At 38.8% G+C, this 23,277-nt stretch overlaps 1 long non-coding RNA gene across 1 annotated transcript; it reads right to left on the bottom strand.

Moving 5' to 3' along the window:
* On the bottom strand, positions 1-23,254 carry LOC138818286 (uncharacterized). Its single transcript, XR_011369052.1, has 4 exons — positions 23,213-23,254; positions 22,209-22,338; positions 15,361-15,516; positions 1-229 (listed from the first exon to the last, which is right to left on the bottom strand). It is a non-coding gene; the product is annotated as an uncharacterized lncRNA (long non-coding RNA).
* Between the last annotated feature and the right edge of the window lie 23 nt (positions 23,255-23,277).

The following is a 23,277-nucleotide window of genomic DNA, read 5'->3' as shown; positions in this document are numbered from 1 at the left end:
AAGGTATATTGTTTTGACTAATAAACCAAAATTAATAAAAAGATAATAATGATAATAACAGTGATTTGAAGAACAAAACTAAAAAATCAGTGGCTTGACAGAAGTTTGTTTCTTCTCTCCTAAAGTCCAAATTAGGTATTCATGATAGTCAAGCAGCTCTTCTCTTGATGTAGGAATACAGATTCTGCCACGGATTCTGCTTAACTTTGATATTTGGCTTCCAGTGTCACTAGTGCAAGAAGAGAAAGGATAATGATTAGGAGAGTTTTGTAGATGAGGCCTGAAAATAGCACATATCATGGGACTGACAATATTACATGGCTAGAACTCTTTTACATGGCTACACATAAAAATCAAAGTAGGGTGTGAACTCAAAGGATACTGGATCTGAAAAATAGCTTTCCTTTAACTATTTTCCTATCACTCCAGCTCCTTCCTCCTCTGCATATTTCTAGTATTTTCTAGAACCTTGCTGCATCAAACTCTGAACTGGACTCTGTTAAATATCTCACAATATCTCCTACAACTACAAAACTGCTCTGCACACTAAATGAGTTCCTTACATATGGACTAAGGAGACAAACAATAATCTCTTAGGAGCTATTAAAGTATATATAGGCATTTCTTCATATTCTAAGTGGTCCCAGACTTCTAGAAATAGAGAGTTTGGCTCTACACATTTTATTATTCCTTTCCTTGCCATATAGATATACACTTGCAATATTTTAAAATATGAAATGCTTTAGCAATTTGTTTGTCATCCTTATACAGTAGACATGCTAATCTCTGCATCATTTTGATCTTAGTATACAGTATATGTTGCTGTAGCAAGTAGTTGATATTGCTTTCTATTGCCTTCAGCATGTTGATGCTCTAGCCAGCCCTTCTTTACTGTTTCTACAATATGCAGCAATGGGTTCTACAACATATACAATCAAATAAATACAATCTCTAACAAATGTAATTATTCCATATTATATATTACATTGTTATATATTAATGTAATTACTAACATATATTTGATTATAGTTTACAAGAGAATAAATAAATGCGAAATTGTTCATGCTGTGGCCCCTGGGAGCACTTGTTCACTTTGCAGATGCCCATCCCTAAAATAATATAAACTTGTCTTCTTTCCTCTCTTCCTACCATTACCATGTGTTCATTGAAGAGTATTTAATAAATGAAGTCATCTAAGAATTCTAACCAAATCTACAATTTTATCAGCAATTCACCTTTATATTATCCCAATAAATCAAGACAGAAAGAGATGAAGAAGAAGAAATTAGAGAGCTAAAGAAGTCTTAAAAGTGTGGTGGATATTAAAGCAGACAGTTGTGACAGAGCTATGATAGACTTTTCAATAGCATCCTAGTTAAACCATGACAAGTCTATACATCCCAAGAATTTCATAATGCCTCTTCTTTAAACACAACATAAATATGGAAACATACATATAATTGCATCAAATCAACTTCATGAAGAAATAATATGGCTTGTCAGAGGTGTCTATCTGAATAGCATTGAATAGAGGCACAAATCTATTTCTAAAAGGAAACTAGAAGAATAATTCATGTATTTTTTAAACAAAAGTGGTAACAATTTCCATGATAAAGGGAAAAATACTTCAAATATTTCCAAGAATATTAAAGTCCATGGGCTCAGTCAAAATTTCTATGTACCAAAATCAATATCATTGTATAAGTTAATGTTTGTAGAAGTTGTCATTTTAATTGACTTCTGTTCCCTTGGCCATTATTTTTAACATCACAGTGATTAAGGTGCTTTGAACTAAATGTTAATTCAATGTAGTCTGAAATGAAGCAGAACAAAATTTCTTTAAGCCACACTGACCGCTAGAGACACAAGATTATAAATATGCTGGAGTAAAATAAAAATGCATCTCAACAACATCAACATGAGTAAAATGGGTTTATATTTTGTCACAAGTTAGCACAATAAACTGAACTGTATGTAATACTCCACTAAATATACAGCATTGCAAGTTATTAAAATTTCACTTCAAAGACAAAAAGACAGAGGCAAAGAGAAATAATCTAGACCAAAAAAGACTTTGCAACAACTGAAAATGCCCAACTTTGCAAACAATTGAAATGTATGTACCGATTCAAGCCAGCCCAGGCAGGAAAGACCGTGAGACTCCTATCTCCAATAACCACCAGAAAACTGGAAAAGGTGCTGTAGCTCAAGTGGTAAAGCGCTCACCTTGAGCTGAAGAGCTGAGGGACAGCACCCAGGCCCAGATTTTAAGCCCCACGACTAACCAAAAAAAACAAAAACAAAAAACTATTTTCCAATTTGAAAAGCAACAACAAAATCAAAAAGAAGTCTACATTAAATTTACCTTTTAAAAATCCTCTATTAGCCAGGTGCTGGTGGCTCTTGTCTGTAATCCTAGCTACGTCTGTAATCCTAGCTACTCAGGAGGCTGAGATCTGAGATTCATGGTTCAAAACCAGTCCAGACAGGAAAGTCTGTGATACTCTTATCTCCAATTAACCACCAGAGAACCAAAGTGGTGCTGTGGTTCAACTGATAGAGCACTAGCCTTGAGCTGAAAAGCTCAAGGACAGCATCCAAGCCCAGAGTTCAAGACTCATGACCAAAAAAAAATCCTCTATTATTATATAATTAAACTGGTTCATAGAGTACATCACTGGTAAAGATGGTTATATTTGGTGTTGAATGTCACTGTAACAAAGGATAACAAAGTGAGCAGCTTGCAGCACACACACAGAAAAATGAACACTCTCACAGTTTTGGAGATTAGAAGGCTGAAGTCAAAGGTGTCAGCAGAACTTTGCTCCTCCTGCTTATTTCTAGCTTTTGTGGTGGCCATGAACTTTTCACATTCCTTGTCTTGCACTTTACCACTCTGATATCTTCTTCTAGTATCTTCTCTCTGCATGTATCACTTTATTTTTCTCTTTCCTTTTAAGGATGCTGATCATTTCTGATAAATGTACCACTCTACTCTCATGTTAATTTTAAGTAATACTACTTCCAAAGAAGGACATACTCTGAGATACTAGGTTAGCACTTTATCATACTTTTGAGAAGCATACATTTAAAAATGATGATATCAGGCAGGCACTGGTGGCTCACACCTGTAATCCTGGCTACTCAAGGGGCTGATATCTGAGGATCATGGTTCAAAGCCAGCATGAGCAGGAAAGCCTGTGAGATTTTCATTTCCAATTAACTACCGGAATTGGTGCTATGTGCCGGAACTAGCCGGCAACGAAAGGAACTCCTGATTTAGGGGGCGAGGACGGAAAAATAAAGACATAAGACAAAGGATGGGGTTGGGAGGTCTGCAGCTCAAGACTGCAGCCCCGTTTATTTTTAACTCTCCTTATTTATACTATTAGAAGTCAAGAGGTAACCTAAGGTCACCATAGTGCAGAAAAGCAAGAAAAGTCTTTAATAAAAACAAGGGTGCAGAAAGAAACAAGACAAGGTCAACTGATAGAAAGTAAAGAAAATTCTACAGACATAGCAAGGCAAACCCGGACACCTGGTGTTATTCATGAAAGCCAGGTCCTTGTGCCTTCAAGTGAGCACAAGGGTCAAGATGACCTTGGAGTTTTACTGTCGGCTCCCAACAGCTATGGGTCCAAATGATGTAGTGCTAGCCTCAAGTAAAAAAATCTCAGGGAAAGCACCCAGGTCCTACGTTAAAGCCCAAGACCAGCAAAACTAATGATGATACCTATCACTGATTATGGGAAAATACATGTGCAGAGAAACCTGGCAGATCTACTCTAATAACAACAGAGGCTGGAGGGGATGTGGACCGAAGGGAACCTTACTACATTGTTGGTGGGGGTGTAAACTTGTTCAACCACTTTGGAAAGCAGTATGGAGGTTCCTCAAAAGACTCCACATAGAGCTCCCCTATGACCCAGCAATCCCACTTTTGGGCATTTACCCAAATATTTACAAACAAGACCACACTAAAGCTACCAGCACGACTATGTTTATTGCAGCATTATTTACCATAGCTGACATATGGAACAAACCCAGATGCCTCTCAGTAGATGAATAGATCAAGAAAATGAGGTGTATATATACACAATGGAATTCTATGCCTCCATCAGAAAGAATGACATTGCCCAATTTGTTAGGAAATGGAAAGACTTGGAAAAAATTATATTAAGTGAAGTAAGCCAAGCCCAAAGAAACATAGGTCCCATGTTTTCCCTTATTTCCAATATCTAGTATATGTATGAGTCAAGCAGAAAAGGTCAGATAAGGTGATGTTAGGAAAATGAACCCTAAGATATGTATTCAAATTTTTTCTTTCATGTGATTGTTACTAACACATTCATAAGATTATTTCTTTGTTGCTTTGTATGTCCGTCCCCCACAGTATAATCCCTGCTTTCACTGTATTTGCTGTTGGTATAATTAGTGGAGGGGAAGGGGAAAAACAAATCATTTAAATAGGGATACAGGTGGACCCATTGCAACAATGAGATATACAAGTCGTTATGTCGAAAACGAACTTTACAACTTTGGTGGGGGGGCAGCGAGGGGAGGATTGGGGGGGCGGGAGGAGGATGGGAAGGGCTGGGAAGGGGAAACAAAGGAGGAGGCTACAATGCTTGATAAGAAATGTACTCATTAATTTAACCCTTCTGTACAATATTTTCACAATAAAAAAAAAGAAAAAAGAAACCTGACAGTTCTAAAATAGGAAACAATTTGGGCATGATGGCACTCACCTGAAATCCCAACTCTGGAGGTAGAGGCAGGAAGATGAAGACCCATAGACCAGCCTGTTATTAGTAGTTGGACATCATCAATAATACAGATAATAACAGATTCTAGTATGGATGTGAGTGAATAGTAACTCTAGTACAATGTTAGTAAGAGTGTAAACTTGTTCAACTACACTGGAAAACAATATGGAAGATCCTCAAAGAACTACAGTAAAATCCAGCAATTCTATTCTTAAAAATTACAAACTAGGATACAGTAAAGTCACTTGCACAACCATGTTTATTGCAGCACTGTTCACCACAGCCAAGGTATGGAATCAGCCCAGGTGGCCCTCAATAGATGAATGGGTAAAGAAATTTATATAACTAAATTTTACTCATCCTTTAGAAAGAATAATATTGTATCATTTGCAAAAAAATGGAAAGACCTAGAAAATATCATACTAAAAGAAATCAGGCTCAGGGAGTCAAAGATGTATTTTTTCTCTCATATATGAAAGCTAGAATTCATTTATAAATATAAGTAAACATCTTCAATGTTATGCAAATATACACAAATGTATCAGCCAAAATCTGGTAGAATCAGGAATAAACTCAGAGTGTAATTGCTAAGAAAGGCTGACTCACAGTCCAACAAAATAAACAACAGGAAACGAGTATTCAAAAGTGAAAAGGATCAAAGAAAGGGAGCTAGACAAATGAAGAACAGGGAAGAATGCAGTCATAAAATTCAATGTTTATCTTACAAAACTGAGAAAGGGGTGAAATTGGGAGGGATGGGGAAATGATGAAATGGATGATATTAATCAAGATGCATTGTACTCATATATTGCTTTGTTGAACGGCAATTCCTTAACACAACTACTTTAACATACTAAAAATACACTAAAAATAAAATATAAAGTAAACATAAAAGAAAGGTGATCTTTACTCAATCTACATATCAAAATACTAATCTCTCATGTGAACATCCTCATATTCACCCAAAAATAGCTTTGTCAGCTATCTGGAAATCTTTAGCCCACTCAACTTGATGCATACAATTAGCCATCATAATTAAGGCGATGTGGTGAGCCTTTTCTTTTTTTTCCTTTTGAAGAATAATAGAGAAGTACATCATTTTGAAAACTTGCCAATAAAAGTCAAAAATAAAATATCTGTCCTCCCTTTTTTTTCTGTTTGTCATGGTCTGTTGGGCCTGGAAACTGTCCCTGAGCTCTTCAGCTCAAGGCTAGTGCTCTACCCACATAAGCCACAGCTCCACTTCAGTTTTCTGTGGTTTATTAGAGATTAGAGTCTGACAGACTTTTCTTCCTAGGCTGGCTTTAAACCGCAATCATCAGATCTCAGCCTCCTGAGTAGCTAGCATTACAGGCGTGAGGCACCAGTGCCTAGCTTGGTCTTTCTTTAACTACACAAATTACAACCGTGTTTTTAAGCAAACAGTGCATGTTTCTCTTTATAAATGTATTCTGGACACTCAGCAAATGAAAGAGATCATAGAATTATAACATCACCATTGGGCAGCCCTTAATGATTTAATGTATCTATGCACTGACCACCATTTTTCTCATGTTAGAAAGACACAGAGAGAGAGAGTCAGAAAGGCAGAGGCACAACCAGACCTTGTAAGTCTGTATCTTTCTTATACTGAGGATGGAGGGCCACCTCCTAACCTATGAGGTAGATATAACCAAAATAGTCTAACCATAATTGGATAAAACCTTGAAAACTTAATTATCAATTTGCAGAAAATAAACAAGGCAGAAGAATTTATTAAACTATACCATGAAACACTAAGAGAACAATCTGGGCATGGAAAATTCTAAAGGGCAAACCAAAACTAGGAAGAAAAAAGATGCAGGGGGTGAACCTACAAAGATTAAAAGGTGTCAAACAATTATTGGGGTGTATTTATGTCATTTATAAGAAAAATGTCAGCATGTTAAATGGCATTAAGATGCTGCTGTTAGCTGCTAAGAGTAATAACTATTCTGTTTTTTGTAGAGTCCTGTCATTTTTGGTTGCACCATGAAGGTTTCCAGGTAAAGTCATATGTCTGAGATTTGATTCAGTATCAATTAGTGTGAAAGGTAGAGGACAGAACAGAATTTCCCACATTTGATTGAAGATAGATATAGAGAGGTCACTAAAGAATTCTGTTTACTTTTGTATGAATGTTTAACTTTTTCATAAAAACTTGCAATTCACTGACATAGCTCTTGCTTAGCCTGGTTAAGGCCCTATGTTGAATCTCCAGCACCGCCAAAGACAATAAATGAGAGAAAAAAAATCACTTCAATTTTTTTTCATATGTAGAATAAAAAGGAAACTAAGAACTAAATTTCTTCTATGACTTTGTGATCTGGGAAAGTCATACAAGGATAAAATTTCCTCTTCTGCTATCAAACCATAAACTCTGTGAGAACAAAATCTGTTTTCTTCCTTTTCTGTATTCTTGAGAGATAATTCAGTGCCTTGTATACCATGGACATACAATACATATATGTTGAATTATGTTGAAAAACCTGCTAATATATTAGCTGCTTCAACGAAAAATCCTTTTGAAATTCTCTTTCAGATGTGATCTCTAAACCTGTATAGGAAATATTGTTACCCAGTGATAATTCTACCGGAGACCTTGATTCCCACCAAATGTAATCATAAATGAATGAACTCATATAACATATGCACTACTCAGGTAATATTCTATTTTTAGCAAGGTCTAAAAGTGAAGAATTTTACTGCAGTTAGTAGAGACTCTCAACATACATTTTACATATATATTTTTTCAGTGTTTTAAATATGTTGTACTAAAATGAAGCCAGGGAATCCAGGATTGGGGGAGAGTCATTATAGGCAGCCCAAGCAAGTCAGGCCTGACCTCTCCACTACCATGATACATATACCACAGCAAACAACTTTACTTTTTCCACCTATATTATTATGATAGTTTCATATAATGGTGTAAATTTTTTAAAGTTTCCTTATTTTAAAAAGATTTTTTAAAAAAACATTTGTTTTCAAAGAAGTTAGAAACCCTGAGCAGGGTACTGGTGGCTCATAATTATAATCATAGCTACTCAGGAGGCTGAGATCTGAGAATCTTGGTTTGAAGCCAGTCCAGGGAGGAAAGTCGATGAGCCTCTTACCTCCAATAAACTACCAAAAAAGCTGAAAGTGAAGCTGTGACTCTCAAGTGGTAGAATGTTAGCCTTGAGCAAAAGAATCTAAGGGACTGTGCCTCTGGGCCTGAGCTTAAGCCACAGGACCAGCCCCCCCCCAAAAAAGGAGTTAGCAACCTTATTTCAGAGTATCATTATTATAAATTTTTCTTCCCCATAACTGTATAGAACTATAACAGAGCAATGGGGTAACTAGCATATTAAAGAACAAAACATTTGGGGCTGGGAAGGTGGCTCAGTGGTGGAGTGCTTGCCTTACATGCATGAGGCCCTGGGTTCAATTCCTCAGCACCACATAAGCAGAAAAAGCCGAAAGTGGGGCTGATGCTCAAGTAGTAGAGTGCTAACCTTCACCTGAAGAACTAAGGGACAGCGCCCAGGCCCAGGTTTCAGGCCCCACAACCGACCAAAAAAAAAAAAAAACATTTGTTAAAAATATTTTTATATAATGTAAAGTTTTCTGACAATCAAAAATGCCCACTTATTTTACCTTCTTTAATATTCTTGTTATTCTGTATTCTAATTAACACAAATACATAAATCGTGTTCACAGTCTGTAATTAGGCAGTGCTTCTGACATATCCAAACGATGTGAAATTAATAACACAGGGAAAAAGTTCTCAGAGCAAAGCTGATTCTGTTGAGTATTGAAAACCATTCTTCTGCTGTGAAATATACCCCAAAACAGTACTGGGAATTCAGTATCTGTAAGGATGAACAGTATTTTTTATTATTCAAAACTATTTCAGCGTTTGAATTATTATTATTCTAACTCCAGAGAACTAGAAACTTTAAGATGTCAAATGTAAAACCTACATAAAACCATGTATTTTTTTGTTTAAAAGGAGATCCAATAGCTTTTCACTGAAGAAAAACAAAGTATTAACATATCAAGGCAGAAAATGAAAAAGAAGACAAAAATTGGGAAGAGATCATAGTGAAATACAGAAAGAGGTAGAGAATATCTAAGAAACCAGATCAGCTGAATCTTAGTTACAAGTATATCCACACAATCATTACAGTACTCATTGTCAGTGGGAGTCTTATCTCTGCTTCCTTGATTTGATCTCCATCTGGTATTATTTTCAGAACATATCACTGTGATCTCATAACTCTTAGTAAGCCATTATAAAGTTGAAGATTTGCTTTTCTGCTTTAAATAAATATCAGGATTATTAAATATACTATAAAATATTATGTCAAAAATCTGCCAGTCAAGAAGAGAGGACTGCACTGCATTTGCAAAATCAATAATGGCTCTGTGTGTGTGTGTGTGTTTAGTGTGTGTGTGTTTATGTACAAACGTGTGCATGTGCCATTAATGAGGCTTCAAATCAGGGCCTGGGAACTGCCTCTCAGCTTTTTTGCTCAAACCTAATGCTCTCCCACTTGAGCCAGAGCTCCACTTTTAACTTTTTCATAGTTAATTGGAGATAAGAGTTTCATGGATCTTCCTGTCCATGCTAGCTTTGAACTGTGGTCTTCAGATTTCAGCCACCTGAGTAGCTAGTATTAAAGCATAAACCCTAGTGTCTGGGTAATAACAGACTCTTAATCAGAACACCGGTTAAATGATCTCACCACCCACTCTATGACATTAATGTTTTGATCAATTTTTTAAGAAGAGAAGACCTTAAGTCAGTCCTACATTTCCATATAATATTAATAGACACAAAATGTAGAAACTCAAAGCCTAAATCTAAACCTATATACCAGAATAAATCATAGCTTCCAGCATTAAAGTACTCAGTTCTGTTTTTTGAAAACTATTTCTCTTAGGGTGAGATTGTGATTGGGACACATTGTATACATGTACAGAAATGTCACACCAAAATTCTTCTTGTGTAACTAATGGATACTAATAAATTAAAAAACAAAACAAAACAAACCTCTCTTGAGCCAGGCATGGGTGGCTCACAAATTCTAACTACTCATGATCTAGGATCCCAGTTCAAAGCCAGCCAGGGCAGCCATGATACTCTTTTCTCCAATTAAACACCAGAAAAACGGAAGTGGATCTGTACTCAAAGTTTAGAGTGCTAGCCTGGAGCAAAGAAGGTCAGAGACATTGCCCAGGCCCTAAATTCATGCCTCACGACTCACAAAAATAAAAAACAAAACAAAACCCCTCTCTAATTTTTTTTCTGGAATCCTAAATACGCTTACCAAAGCAAAAATTACACTGAACAAGAGATAGTCAAAATTGCATCATTGAACATTCTGGATCACCACAATAATCAACAGAACCATCATCTTAACCATAATAAGCACAAGGTTCTAGTGTCAGATCTACACTGAAGGCCAGTCACAGGGCCTTAGGCCTCTTATCTATCTCTAATTTCTCATCTCTAAAATATATAAATTGGATACAGCCCTATATAACACTAAAATACTCTGTACAGTTATGTTTCTGCAACTTCCATTGAAGTGCAAAAAAAGTATTCAAACATAAATATCTAAAGTTTACTGACTTTATGAATTACAATGACCTTACAAACAGTTTTACCTAATATAAGTTTTTGAAAAGCTATAGAAAATGTTATCACAAACATACATTCTCTATTAATAGGGGTTAAGTTATTTCTTTCTTGAATTAAGAAACTATAACGAAGGGACTTAGAAAGTTATAATATTGGTAAAAGCTAATTTGTGATAAGGTATGAACCTGAGCAACCAATGTCCCTTCATATATAAAATTACAACTGGATATCTGTTGCTACTGATCTACCAAAACATCCTATAAACTTAAACTCTCAGAAGAAAACTATAAATTCACTTCTTTTATGATTCTATGAAGGTTTAATTATTATTTATATTTATTCAGCATTTTGTAACTACTGAAAATGAGAATTCATAATTAGGAACTGAAGTCCAAAAATTCTGGATATGAGTAAATTCAACTCTTTCACATTAGAGGCCATCTATGTTTCTATATACACATTTATGCAAACAAATATCTACATATACACATATACACACCACCCTCCAACTAATTAACTGAATTTCCCAATATTCCATAGCTATATATCCCAAGGCTATTGCTACTATAAGCATAATAGATCAATATATGCAGTTGACAAGGTTATCGTCAAAATTCTTTCGGGGCTGGGAAGGTGGCTCAGTAGTAGAGTGCTTGCCTTGCATACATAAGGTCCTGGGTTCGATTCCTCAGCACCACATAGGCAAAAAGAAAAAAAGCCGGAAGTGGCGCTGTGACTCAAGTGGTAGAGCACTAGCATTGAGCTGAAGAGGTGAAGGACAGCGCCCAGGCCCAGAGTTCAGGCCCCAAGACCGGACCACCCCCCAAAAAATTCTTTCTTGACTAAAATCCTAGGCTCCTTGGAAATACTCACTGTCCTGAGAGAAATTAGATATTCCATTTCCTAAAGAAATGAGCTGAGAAGTTTCCTAGCCTTTGTAGTTTCTTAGTGTGTGTGTGGGGGGGGGGGGGCGGAGGGGGATGATCCCAGACAGTTTAAAAAAGAAAGGAACATTTTGAAGGATTATTTGGTAGCTTCCAAAATAACAGGATACTGACTGTGAAGTATAAATGTGAAGATAATTGCTAGCAAAATACCCATTATAAAGGAAGCTAGGCAGCTTCTAAGGCCAAAATAGAAATGAGGTCATAGAGCAATAGGTGGGCACCCCAGCACTGTAAACCATGCACACCGGACTTTGGGTAGGACTATAAAGCAAGATGAAGAACATCTGGAACTTTCAGCTCTGTCCATAGAAGGCAGGTTTTGCACGGGACTTCCCAAAACAAAGGGTCCAAATCCAGTGAAGTCGGGCACAAAGAAAATTGACAGACAGCCATAAGATAGATAGGTGACAGAAACTGACATTATTATGAATAAGAAGACTTCATTAGCCTTTAAGGAGAAGAGGGGGAAGGGGATGAAATGAGGACAGGAAGCAGGGGAGGGACAGGGGGTGTAGCAGGATAGAGGGAAGAGAGGAGGGGGAAGAGAGGCAGGGAAGGGAAGAGGAGGGAGGCAGCCATGGGCTGTAGTGGCTATGCCAGGCCAGAAGAGAGAACAGCAGGGTGAAAGCTGAGCACAGAGTGCAGAACTGAGGGCTAGTGGGAGAGCAAGCTGCCTGCCAAGCCGGCCTCTGCTGCCTTCTCTTGCAGGTAGCAGCTCCAGCCAGGGCACCGGCCGCCTTGCAGCTCTGCAACAGGCAGCCAGGTCCAGGTTGAGGGAGCCTAAGAGCCAGGGAGTGGGCGAGCAATTGAGCCTGGGTATTGAGCACTGCAGCAGGAGGCAGCCAAACCCAGCAGGCACAGTGCTGGTGGCCTTGGGAGTGGGAGCCCATCCCTTGGCCTGCTTGGCCCCTTCTTCGCCTTCCCTGCACTCCCGCCCACAGCACCTGCACGGCCCTACACATCTTACATAGAGCCAAAAATAGTGATTTAATTCATAACTGATCACATGATTGGATATTAGAAATAATCATCTTTATTTTACACTCATTTACAGTGAAACAATGTTCCAGTTAGCTTTAAAAGGCATATGGTGCCAATTAGTAAAATACTGAAAGCAATATTTTACTGTTATCTTGCAAAATCATAAATGTTTAAAAAAAATGAAAACATTTTTTAAAAAATAGCAAAAGTAAGCCTAAATTTTTAAGAAGAATGTTACAGGTATCCGGAAAACACACTTCAAATTATGCTACAGAAACACAGTATACAACCAGATTGGTACTGGCACAAAAATATACCCAAATACTAATAAACCTTAATAAGAAGACCAGGAACAAAACCACACAGCTACAATCACCTAATTTTCAACAAGGAAACGAAAAACGTGCAGTAGAAAGCAATCGCATCCTCAACAAATAGTGCTAAGAAAACTGGTTATCCACTTGAAGGACACTGAAAGTTGACATCTCTCACTTTCTCCAAAAATTAATTCCACATAGTCTGAAAATCTCAAAAATATGATCTAAAACTCTCAATCTACTACAGGAAAGTCTAGAGATTTCCCCAGAAGATAAGCGGCACATCTAATTATTTTCTGAGTAAGATTCCACTTACCCAGAAAACAAGAACAGTAACAAGTGGGACTGCACCAAATTAAAAAGTTTAAGTACAGTAGAAGCAACAATCCACTGAAAACAAACAGTCCACTGAATGAGAGAAAATATTCACTAGCTATTCAGGTAAATGAGTAAATGTCCAGAATATACAAAGCTCTGAAAAAAATAAACAGAAAATGAATAAATAATTCAACGAATTAATGGGTAAGAAAACTGAACAGTTTCCAGATTAAGAAATCTAAAAAGTATTTTAACATCCTTAGCTATAAAGGAAACATGAGTTAAAAGTCCTAAGGAAACCTCAAAGGTTCCATCTCACCACAGTCACAATGACAATCATCAAAAAAGCAAACAACAAATGCTGGTAAGTATTCAGGGGGAAAAGACCCTCAAACATTGATGGTGGGAATGTAAACTAGTGTAACCAAAATTATTATGAAGCTTCCTCAAGAAAGTAAAACTAGAACTATCTCCTAACTCTGCCAACCCACTACTAGGCATATATCCAAATTAGTGTGAATCAAGAAAACCATCTGCATGCCAGATACTGTTTATTTTAGTCCTATTTGCAATAGCCAAATGGCTAAATCCTCTGAATTAATACAACAGATATTGTACATATACCATCAAATATTATACATCCATAAAAAATATGAAATGCCCTTTGGAAGGGAAAATGAATGGAATTGGAAAACATCATTTTGAGCCAGGCAAGTCAAGCGAAAAAAGACAGCATTGTGTGTTTTTGTCTATATACATATGTCTATATTCCCATATATATATATGTATGTATATATATATATATATATATATATATATATATATATACATACACTTATAACATGATTCTAATTATGTAGAAGGATAAGGGGAAAGGGAGGTAAAAGAAAAAAATGATGGCGAATAATTTTTGGTTATGTTTATTCCCCCTCTCCAAGTTGTATAGTTCATTCCAATATAGCATCTACTGGGTTTCACTGCTGAATTGGTTCATCTTATGTCCCATCATTTCTGTCTTTCCCCTTCCCCTCACCAAGTCAGGTAAACTTTACATAAGAAAAAGGGTACAGAAATCAAAAACAGCAGCAGAAGGGAATAAACCAACAGGGGAAAAAAAGGACAAAAAGAAAAAATAGAACACCAAACAGTACAATAAAAATCTCTTGCTTCCATTTCTTGGAGTTCATTTCTATAAGTATCATTTTATATAATCACACATAGCCATTGAGCTTTTGCAATCCTCTCCTAATAATATCCTCCTTTGTGAATGTCCAAGTGCAATTAACAGTCTTTTACTATGCATTGGGATTACTTGTAGATTTATAGGCACATTCTAATTACCACATGCAACCTGTTAACTTTGGGTTAGTTTGTTACTTTGCTTAGTATAATTTTTCATAAGAAAATGAAAAGATGGAAAAAGTACAACTGTTTATAATAACGACATAAAGAACTTCAATGAAAGCTGTTCATCACTAGGAGATTGAGAAAGCCAGGGAATAGAAAGCAATTGAGGCTTATTCTGTGTAAAGCACATCTGAAATAACACAAAAAGAAATTACCTTAACAAAAGCTAAATACAACAAAGCTGAAGCCAAGATCATACTAAATGAGGAAAACAAATCATTTCCCCTAAAAATCAGATGAGAAAAGGCAACTTCTCTAAGTACTTTTATTCAATACAGTGTTGGAATTCCTAGATGAAGCAATAAAACAAGAGAAATTAAAAAAAAATAACTCAAATAGGAAATGAAGAACTCAAATTATCTCTATTAGCAAGTAATAGCCTATATTTAAAAGGCCATAAATATTCCACCAATATTCCCCCACATCTTATAACTATTTTTGGCAACCATAGCAGGATATAACACCAGCACTCAAAAAGTCAATAGCTTCTTTATGTACCAAGGAAGAGCAGGGTGAGATGGATCAGGACAGAGGGACTGTGCCAGACCTGCTCCCAAGGGGCCCTTGGCAGCAGGTTTCTCTGGCCTCTGGATAAGCCTGGGAATGCAGGATAAATACAGGAACAGGAACAAAGGCCTGCAGCCGTGAACCAGCGATCCTGGGATGTGAGCTATGGACCCTGGGAAAGGCCACAGCAGAGTGACTAAGGACAAGCATTCAGCAGAGCTCCCCAGGGATCCTTGGTCAGGCCCTCCACAGGATAACCCATGGACAGGCCTTTGTAGGGTGACTGGAGACACAGGGACAGACCTCAACCTCTATCCTGGAGCCCTCTATTCCTTGCCTAGCCCAGGGGAGGGCCCCACCAGACTGCTGACAACATGGCGTCCATGGGCTGCCGAGGGCTGGCAAGGTGAGAAGAACAGCAGAGGCCTTCCGGAGATGGAGGACAGAGAAGGCGGATGACCTAGAAAACTCACCGGCATTCTTGGGTTGGGAGCTCGCTGATGCATTGCCTGGGGTGTTCTCCTTGTCCCAGAGAAGAAGATTTCAGCCCATAACAAGGGCAGATGAAGGTCTTAACAGTCCTGGAAGGTCAGCCAAGTCCCAGATGATGTCAGGTGCCACGTGAGGCCCTGATGGTGGCAGAAAAGAAATCCCTGATGATGGCAGATACACCACAAAACCCGGGCATCATAAGAAGGCCCTGATGGTGGTGGGTACAAGGAGAAGCCCCGGATGATGGTGGATGCATCACAAAGACCCGGATGACTAGGGTGCAGTGAGAAGCCCTAGAGGATGGCAGTTGCAACAACAAGCCCGATGTTGGCAGGTGCAACCATGAGATCCCCGTTGATGGATGATGCCTGTCTGATGCAAGAGGTAGGGAATATACCACGAAGCTCCAGATAACTGGAGTTCAATGAGAAGCCCTTGATGACAGCAGAACAACTCGAAGTCCCAGAAAAATAGTGTTAGAAATAGCTCTGGATGTCAGAGTTTCGCATAGGAAAGAAAGGAAATCTGCAAAGCAAAGTTTACTTCTGCAAAAGGGTAAGTCATAGACAGGCATCTGGCAAGCAAGCACACAGAGCTAACCAAGCAAGCCCTGCCCCTCTGCTCACATTGGCTGAGTTCAGGTTCACAATCTGCAAAAGTATGTGGCCTAATTAGCAGGATGTAATTACACTTCAAGGAGCTTTAAACAGGATGTCTTAAAGTGCTCAGGAAAACTAAAATATGATTAACAAGACCCAAGCCACCTAGGCAAAATCAAAACCCTTCAAAAACAAAAAAATTCTCCTAAGATTAACAAAGGAAACAAACTACTGTACTTGTATAGAAAAGACTTTTTCTTACACTGGGTGCAACACTAAACTCTGGATGGAGCTGGGACTAGTGAATCAGGCTTTGATCCTAGCTATTCGGGAGACTAAGATTTGAGGATCACAATTGCACGCTAGTCAGGGCAAGAGAGTCCTTAAGATTCTTAACTTTAATGAACTATGTGGAAAAAGTCAGAAGTGGAACTGTAGCTCAAGTGGTAGAGTGCTAACCTTGGGCAAAATGAAGCCCAGAGAGAGCACCCAGGATTGGCACCAAAAAAAAAAAAAGGAGGAGGAGGGGGAAGAGGAGGAGGGGGTAGAAGGGAGGAAGAGAGGAAGAGAAGGAGGGATGGAAGAAAGGAAGGAAGGAAGGAAGGAAGGAAGGAAGGAAGGAAGGAAGGAAGGAAGGAAGGAAGGAAGGTAGAGAAAAAGAGAGAAAGACTGAGGTGCAGTGAGAACTGCTGGCCCTAGACAACTGGGGTGAAACTAGAAGTCCTGGATGACAGCCTGTGCAATATTTCATGGCCAAGACAGTAGTGCTGGTGCCATCCAAGGAATACTAGAGTGACAGCCACATATGCCCACCAGAATCCCCTGAAGATTCACTGTGGATTTGATATGAAAAGCCTTCTCTCAAGTTCTCCAAACCTTTTCAAAGACCACATTTAGTCCATCTAGACATACCAGATATGAAGAAGTTGTCATTCTGTGACAAAGTAGAGGGACAAAAATCAAACTTGCAAATACTCACTCATTTGTTTGTAGAAAACAGAAATGTCTGCTGGAAGTGATTTTGAATGAATATGTTATACCACTGCTGGACATGTCAGCCAGAGCAACATTCCTGTTTGCTCTGTGGGCTAGAGGATGAGGAAAAGAATACCTTGTGAAGGAACAGGAGGGGCCATGCCACTCATGGAGGGGGGAAGATTTGAGAGAAAGAGTGAGAGAGAGAGAGAGAGCGATTTTTACACTTTTTTTCAAAGGTAGATTAATTAAATTAAAAATCTTACTACCTATGAATTTTATGGTTATGCGCAAATCACTTACTGCTTCTGATATCAAATGTGTATAGCAACAGTATGCTTTTTATGGAGTCATAGGTAAAATTAGTGCTCAGAGCGATATGTATTAGTATGAGAAGAAATATGTTTGATCTTTGTCCTTGATTCCTGGAACAGAGTTCCTAAAAATCTCAGAATTTCCTGAGTGATATGAATGTCTTTTTATTTATAATGAATTTATTTCAACAACACCTGAATTTATGCTAGTGCAATTGCTTAGAGTAGAAACCCTAGATAGCTATGTGATTAAAAAAACATTGGGGGATTGAAATCTTTAGCCTTTACCCACCAACCTCCAGGAAATGGAGAGTAGAAAACAACACCATTCCATGCCCTTCCCTATCCCTTTAATCTAATTGTTCCTGAGCAATCATATGATCAGTATTGCATTGAATGTGGGATTCCTAGATGATGGGAGCTAGAGAATAATTGCTTGGTGTATGTAGAATAAGACAGGACTAGGGAAAACTTTACATCAGGTCAAAATGTATTATTTTTTTTGAAAGTATAACCTTTTCGTTTGTGTGGTTCCCAGCCTGGAAAGTAGTAAAGACGTGTTCACTGTAGTTATTATTGGAAAAGTGGTTGCCACAAACACTGTCAAATGTTAAAGAAATTAAAAACTACACTTTGTGAAAATATCTACTCAGAATACAGCAGAAACACTCTTGTAGTTGTGCTTATACACTTCAAAGCAGAACACGACACTATTTAATAAATTAAATTAATGTAGACAGTTAATCGGTCTAAAAAATCCAGGTCGAATTTAGACCTGCATTGGATCTTGTAATATCCAAATATCTGTATCAGCTCTCCATGCTACCCACTTGGCCTGAATATTTCTAATTAAATAATTATTTGAAAACAAAAACAAATATGCAATAACAAAGTATTCCATTTATGGCTCTTCATATACTGTGGTCAATCTTAGTTTAAACAGCCTTCTCTACCTGGGACCTTGTGTGTGTGTGTGTGTGTAGTTTAAACAGCCTTCTCTACCTGGGACCTCTTTTGTGTGTGTGTGTGTGTGTGTGTGTGTGTGTGTAGTTTAAACAGCCTTCTCTACCTGGAACCTCGTGTGTGTTTGTGTGTGTGAGTGTGTGTGTGTGTGTGTGTGTGTGTGTGTGTGTGTGTGTGTGTAACCAGGGCTTGAACTTATGGCGTACACACTATCCTTTAGCTTTTTTTCCCCCAACCCTGGGCTTAAACCTCTGGGCTTGGTGCTGTCCCTGAGCCTCTTTGTGCTCAAGCCTAGCACTCTACCACTTGAGCCACAGTGCAACTTCCAGCTTTTTCTGAGTAGCTTATTGGCAATAAGAGTCTTCTGAACTTTCCTGAATGGGCTGGCTTTGAACACCTATCCTTAGCTCTCAGCCTCCTGAGTAGCTAGAATTACATGTGTGAGCCACGAGTGTCCAACCTACAAATATCAGTTGTAATTTATAAAGATGAGAGTATACACAAACATTAGATTATAATATATGCATTCCATAAATTTAGTAATGAGGAAATACATTGCATAAATGCCACTGAATAAAGTAGAGTGAGGCTTAGCTATCTGTCTTGGAAGTACCCTAAACATTGTCCAAGAGAACAGAAATCCTAGCCCATTGGCTCTAATTAGAACATGGAATCTGTATCCAAAAGAAGAACTTGTCTCTAGGCTTTTCTGGTTCCAAAAGGCTCTGTTAACTCCATAATAGTTATTAATACAATTCTTGGAGACTCCCAGGACACAGAAAGACAATGTATTGTTAGATCTGATAAATCTAATAAACTGGCCACTTCACAATATGTAAGGCTTTTTAAACTGCCAGTAGTTTAATTTACGAACTTTTTGGTTTGCCAGTTCTAGGACTTGAACTCAGAGCCACCCCCATTCTTGCGAACCTTTTTGTTCAAGGCTAATGCTCTACCATTTGAGCCATATCTCCACTTCTGGCTTTGTAGCCACAATTATAGTAGCTGGAATTACAAACATAAGCCACTTGCACCCATCTAAATATTCCAAACCTTTTCAAAATGTAATCTTCAGAATTGAGGTATTTCATGAAGCAAGGAGGCTTTCCAACTATGGTTCTTTTAAAATGACCAGCTTAAAAAAATAATTTGAAAAATGACCAACTTTTATGTTCTAGATATTCTCATAGAAAGAGATTGGTATTACAAAAGATCATTTTCAAGTTTCAAATGGGGTTACAAAGGAGACAGTAATAAAATAGTCAAGATCAAAATTTTGCCATACAATAAAAAGTATCCAAAACCTAGAGGTCAAATTGGGAGCTAAGTTTCTTCATTATCCTGTTCAACAACCGGTTCTTCCTTATTTCCAAATTGGCTTCCATTAACTAAATTTATCCTTTAATAAGGTAAACTTATTCTTTAGTAAGGTAGAACAACTTGAAAAGGATTTTTTTTCTATTTAAATGTTCACTTCAAAGATAAAACTGAGGCCGGGCGCCGGTGGCTCACGCCTGTAATCCTAGTACTTAGGAGGCTGTGATCTGAGGATTGTGATTCAAAGCCAGCCTGGGTAGGAAAGTCCGTGAAACTCTTATCTCCAACAAATCACCAGAAAACCAGAAGTGGTGCCCTTAGCTCAAGTGGTAGAGCCTTGAGCTGAAGAGCTGAGGGACAGCGCTCAGGCCCAGAGATCATGATCGACAAAAAATACATAAATAAAGCTGAGCACAAAACTATAATGCATAAGCAGAGCAATATATAATGTCATCTATTTTGGGACCAATGGAAGCATTAAACTGAGAAATATTCTCAGAGAAAATAGTGGATTAAAAGTTAAAAGTGTACTCTATAATCCTGAATGCTGATCGTCACTGACTACAAAACTCTGGGCAAACACTACTTCTCTTTAAAACTACAGTAATGTATGATCAGATTGGATCAGACTGAAAAGTTCCTTTGATTCTAAAACTTTTTTTTCACCAATCTTTTTTACTTTCTCTCTTCTCTTTTCCCTTTCTTTTTTCTTTGCCAGTCCTGGAGCTTGAATTCAGGACCAGGGCACTGTCCCTGAGACTCTTTGTGCTCAAGACTAATGCTCTATACCATTTGAGCCACAGGGCAATTTCTGGCTTTTTCTAAGTAACTTGTTGGAGATAAGAGTCTCATGAACTTTCCTGCCTGAGTTGGCTGAGAACCACGATGTTCAGGACTTAGCTTCCTGACTAGTTAGGATTAAAGGTTGGAGCCACCTATGCCAGGCTTCCTTTCTCCCTTCTTTTCTTCATTCCTTTCTTTTCATTCTTTCATTTTTTTACTTTGGCTAATCTCCAAATCCTGGACACAAATGACATTCCTAACTCATTCTCTCAAGTAGCTGCTATTTCTACTGCCTAGAATGCTCTTCCCCAGACACCCAGCTGCTCACTCCCACATCCTGTCCCATCCCCACCCCCCCACCAAAAAGGTCTACTTTATGATACCCTGCTCAAAAATACAACCTTATGCACATGCATGCACACACACACAAGCATACAAACACACAGTATTCCCACTACTCATCCTACTCACTCTTTCTTCCTTACATCTTCCTTCTGATGTATTCTGTTTATTACTTTTGTAAATCTGGGTAATGTCATTCTCCATGCTTGAGTTAAAACTCACAAGGAGAGATACTTTTGTGCTATTCCCAGCATTGTGTAAGTCTTCAGCATGATGTCTCTCACCCTGTGGTCACTCAGTAAATATCCATTGAATGAAGGCCTACTGATTCCCTCACACACTTATTTGACAAGTATCTTGCTGCACATGGTCAAAGCTCTTTCCCACTACTTTCTCAAGATTCTCCTCCACAGCCCTTCTCACCCTTGCCTCATGGTCTCCTCACCTGTGTTTCCATATCCTTTGCCTGAAGCCTTTTGTGCCTCAATCTCACACATGGAGATGGAATGCACACACCAGCTCCCCTGCTCCTCCTCTGGGAAGCCTTTCCATCCCACATTGGCTCATCCCTCTTCAGTTCTTCCAAGTCTTTCCTCCAGCCCTGATCCAGTCCTGCTGGCTAGAAGCCTTCATAATGGTCTGTGTGATATTCTGGCTAAGCGGTGGTAGCCTCATTCTCTGGGCCAACTTTTGGTCCTGTCTCCTTCACCTGCTGAGCCAAATGAACTGCAGCTGTTCCATAAAGGTGTTCTAGCATGCCTGTGCATCAGACCATCCATTGAAAAGTCAAAGGTAGACCTTAGTTTTGGACAGAAAACTCATCTTGCCCCTTAAGACAAGGCTGGCATGGAATCATAAAATGACTTGCCTCCTGCTTGGCATACTGCCCCTCTCCCCAATCTCCACAATGCAACCCAACACTGAAATCACAGCGGCAATGAGGCACACTCTCTACTGCACTAGGAATACAAGACACTAGCCTCATAAGCCAAACCCACAGATGTGAATTGAAGTCCACTCCCTCACTCTGAGCCTCAGCTGCACTTATTGGGGCAGCAAGGCCTTGTCTCCTGGAAGTCTCTACATCACTAAGAGGAGATCATTTCTGACACATCTAGCTCTGCATTGAGAGCTGAACTTGAAGGAAGAAAAGAGCACATTTTCCTTCCTAATTCCCTCTCGACGTGCACATCAGGTTGGGTTTGAAGGAGGCTGATTTCCAGAGGAATTCCTGAGCAGCCATCTGCTTGTGTGCTTCTGAGACATCTTGCTAAAGATAGAAGGAAGCTGCTATTCAATCATGCTGTTTCACTAGGAAATGGGGGTGCACATGTCCTTGAGTGTGCACATGTTCTGATATTCTAAGGGTGTTGATAGTTGATACACTTACACTATACATGTCCTCTCCCTGTCCATTCTGCACAGCAGACTAACACCACCTAACTTCCACACCCATTTTTAATGTGTCACTGACAAAGCTGTGTGTCAGTGACAGATAAGTACACAAATCCCTTTCATAACAACAGAGACACCAACCTGTGCCACAAGAGATGAGCAAAGTCAAGTGCATTGCTTGATGCTGGAGGCTCTGTAATCCTAACTATCCTAGAAGCTGATACCTGGATTGCAGTTACAGCCAGTCTGAGAAGACTCCATCTTCAATTAACTAGAAAAATACAGACATGGAGGTGTGACTCAAGTGAAGATCACCAGGCATGAACATGCAAATTGAAAGAAAGAAAAAGAAAGACTGAGACAGAGAAATGGACAGAGTTAGAGACAGATTTAAGAACAGGAAGAAAAAGTGAGGTAAGAAAAGAGGAAGATGAGGGGAAGGAAAAGTAGACTAAGAGACAGTATGAGGTAGAGGAAGAGGAGGAATGAGAGATGGTAGAGAGGGGAAAAGGTGGGGAAAGATGAAAGAGAAAATTGAGGGAAAAGGAAACAGAAAGAGAATTAAGGAAAAAAGCACTGAGATAAAGCCTTGGTACCAGCACACACTCACAAACACATACACACAACCAAGAAACAAAAGGAAAAAAATATAAGGCATGGAAACATCATGGAATTTAACATTACTTCCCTCCCCACGTACCCTCTTCACTGAACACTGGACCATGAGTAGTTCAGGATTCCTCAGCTCCCTTCATGACCTTCCGCCTCTCAGTTCTCCTCCAGCATCAATGTTAACCCTGTCATTCACCAGGTGCCTATCCTTTACCCTCTTTAGGCCTCACTGCTTCTATCATCAGAATCCCACCACATTCTTTGAGGAGCTCCCCAAATAATCCTGAAATGCACTTGTCCACCAGGAGACCCAGCCCTCCTCTTGCTACAAATATCATCAGTCAGCTCTGCAGGCTCAGCATCCTGACCCCAGTGTCCACAGAGCAAAATCCAGCTGTGCCCAAGTCCTTCCCATCACACACTTGTCACCCAAGACAGCATCAGCCCTCAGCACTTCCTCTGTGTGAAAATCTAATGGCCCTGGATGAACCAACACAAATAACCCAGTGGTGGAGGGTCACATCCTATCTTACTGAATCGCCACTCATGTCCAGAAGTAGTCATCCCAGGCAGGGTCCATCCTCAGACCAAGTCCAAA

This window comes from Dipodomys merriami, unplaced genomic scaffold, assembly GCF_024711535.1.
Source record: "Dipodomys merriami isolate MVZ:Mamm:240054 unplaced genomic scaffold, mDipMer1.0.p SCAF_73, whole genome shotgun sequence".
In the NCBI taxonomy this organism is placed as follows: domain Eukaryota; kingdom Metazoa; phylum Chordata; class Mammalia; order Rodentia; family Heteromyidae; genus Dipodomys; species Dipodomys merriami.
The sequence above is the reverse complement of the archived record's forward strand: the minus strand, read 5'-3'. Positions and strand labels throughout refer to the sequence as shown.